The following is a 3244-nucleotide window of genomic DNA, read 5'->3' on the forward strand; positions in this document are numbered from 1 at the left end:
TGAGCACCTGGTCTAAAATAGCGCTCACCCCCTCGGTCATCTTCATCACAAAACCCTGCTTTCTTTGCTTTTCGTTGTTTATAACTATTTCAAATTATCTTGTTCATCTATGTGTTTACTTCTGTATTATCTGTCTCCTTCTGTTTGATTATAGGCACTAGGAAAGCTGGGATTGATCTTTTTCTTATTCATCCCTGTATCCTTAAAACCTAGATAGAGCCTCACACACAATAGACACCCAAAAGTATGTGTCAGTGAGTGAATGAATGAACAGTCCTTGTTATTGCTCTGCCGAGGTACAAAAGTGAGACTCGGGGCAACGGAACACCATCCGCTCTGTGGTTCAACTTTTGCTGCTTGGCCACTTCCATCTGCCTTGTCTAAATGCCTGTTCTTCTCATTATCTGCTCATACTCACATTTTAAACGTCAGTGCTTCCCAAGGCTCACCTGGTTATTAAATCCTCTCTTTTAAACATCCCTTATTTCCACCTTGTCTCCTCCAGCCCATGTTAACTGCCTACCTCAGGCTTCCATCATTTTTACCTTAATGCTAAACAGGCTCCTAATTGGTCCACCTCCCGCCAGTGTCAGCATTCTCAAACCCAATATCCACTTCTCAGTATGAACTGAGCTATTAAGCTTTCAGAGTTATCCACCTTTTCTACAGACTCCTAAGTAAGGTGGGGAAAGATCCTCTGTGACTGGGTCCCTGCCTTTCATAAGCATTGCAGTTCACAGCTTCCTCTGATGCCCCAGCCAGTCCAAAATGATGTCTAAATGTTTCCCAATTTCACTTCTTTGCTCCAGGGGAGACTGTTCCTTCTGCTAGAGATGCCTTTCCATGAGGGCCACCCCTCCCATCTGCGTGTTGAACTCATTTACCTCCTTCAACACCCAACTCAAGGGTCTGCAAGATCCTCTCCAATCTATGAAATCCATGCTGGTCCTTTTTTTTTTTTTTTTTTTTCCTTTTTGATGTGCTACCTCTTTAACAAACACATACTTTTGTAATTTTACTTTTTAAGCTATGTGGCAATTATTTATTAGTTTGATATATATTGTCAGCTCCTCAACGAAAAGAACTCTGTTTTATCTTTGCCTCTCTAGCACTCTGCCTGGGATGTCACTAATAGACATTTGTGGATAAAGAAAAATAGAGAAGCTAATGACAGTGCAGTCAGCCACTTAATACACATGCATTATCAACGGTAAGTTGTGTTTCCAAAGTATTATTATTTAGAGAGTCTCAAAGAAAGAGGTTGTCTACTGTTACTCTTCAATATCTACCAAAAAGGAGTGATGGAAGCATAAAAATTATATACAGATAACCTGTGAACAAGGTGGGTGGGGGCGTGGGTAGGAGCACCAACTGCACAATCAAAAATCCATGTATAAGCTGAGTCCCAAAAAACTTTACTAATAATGGGGCACCTGGGTAGTTCAATGGAGTTGAGCCTCTGACTCTTGATCTCAGCTCACGTCTTGATCTCAGAGTCATGAGTTTGAGCCCTGTGTTGGGCTCCACACTGGGTGGTTTGGTTTTTTAAAATACAAAAGCAAAGCAAAAAAAAAAAAAATCCAACTTATTAATAGCCCACTGTTGACTGAAAGCCTTCTGTAACACATTGCAATTCACATATTATATGTCATATATGTACTGTAATCTTACAATGAAGTAGAAAAGAGAAATGTTATTAAGAAAATCATGAGGAAAAGAAAATACATTTACAGAACTGTAGTATAAAAAAAAAAATCCAAAAAAAAAAAAAAATCCATGTCTCAGTGGACCCACACAGTTTAAGGGTCAACTGTATTCTGAAGCCTTGCTTCAGAATTTAGGTCAAAGCACAGGAACTGGAAATCACAGTTTTGAGAACTCTTTGTCACCATGGTGCCTCTCCGCTCCATTGGTCACTTTGAAAATGGCCAGTAAACAAATATTTGTCATGCATCTTATAATTGCTTTGATTTTTTAAAAAATAGCCAGCAATCTGCTTATTATGAGAGCTCTAGGTTATTTTGGAATTCCTGAACCAAAATGCACAAATCAGTTCTTTTAATAGTCCTTGGAAATAAAGAGCAACTGAGCAGATGCCAAAAGAAAGGGAGAAGCTTGATGTTCTTTTGGTGGGGCCTGAAAATACTATGAACACTAATAACCGCTCGAACCGTTGCACTGCCGTCAGTGTTCACTGTAGAAGTGCACTATAAATAAAAGCCTTTTTTTTTTTTTTTGGTTTTTATCTCCTAAAAATATCTGAAAGACTAAAATAGGAGGTACATCTGAACCGTATTATAACATCTCTGCTGCTCAAAAGAAACAAAATTGTCTTCCCCTTCTCTGAAGGCCTTTTCCCACCTACCACATATGGTATTATCTTTATAAAATGCCTGTTAAAAAGCACCTAGGAAGGTTTCTCCCATGAAAAATTTAATTCTCATGACTTTCTTGATCTATCAGATTTTCAAAGAGAGACCAGCTCCCCGGAGAGGTCTAGAGGATAAGAAACAGGAAGTTGTTGGTGGAAAAGGAAGCCTGAAAAGAGAAGGACAGAACTAGAGGCACAATTCAGTTTGCTTTTGACTACATTGGGCCCTGATTCTTGCATAACAGTGTGGTGGTTAAAACTTGCACATGAAGGAACCAGAGCAGGAGCCTCCTAGAGAATGCTGGGTAAGGAGTTAGGATTCGACCTCAAGACTCTCGGGGGCTCAGTCCCCACAGAAAAGCAATCTTTGTTTTGCGCTCCTCTTGCAGTTTGGAAGCCAGGACTCCTGAGTCAGTGAGTTACCAAAGCACCGAGGATCCAAAGCACTGGGTGAGGCTCCTAGCTGGGGAGTGCCTTCCGCGAAACCTGGCTGGATGACACTGTATTTGCATTTTTTAATAAAAGTGTGAGAAAAAGCTCAGAAAACCGAGAACTCCTAAAATGTCAGAATTAGGGAGGAAAGCCACAGCAATGAAATGCTTTGCCGGGGGTGGGGATGCAAGATACAGCATGAAGCACAGTTTTTTTGAACTACACCAGAGTGGAAAAGACGCCACATCCAACAGACTCCAGGAAGAACAGCCTGGAATCAATGGGAAATACTAGAAGATGGGAATGGTGTGTGAGAATGGGCCGTGAGGCCCGCCCTCCTCCCTGAGGTAGAAGCAGGTGGCCATGGCGGAGGCCGGAAATGGAAAGGTGGAAGGCTGGCCAGCAAGAAGCTGTTACATGAAATAAATTCTCTTTCCCAGA

The sequence above is a fragment of the Vulpes vulpes genome, chromosome 7 (genome assembly GCF_048418805.1).
Source record: "Vulpes vulpes isolate BD-2025 chromosome 7, VulVul3, whole genome shotgun sequence".
In the NCBI taxonomy this organism is placed as follows: Eukaryota; Metazoa; Chordata; class Mammalia; order Carnivora; family Canidae; genus Vulpes; species Vulpes vulpes.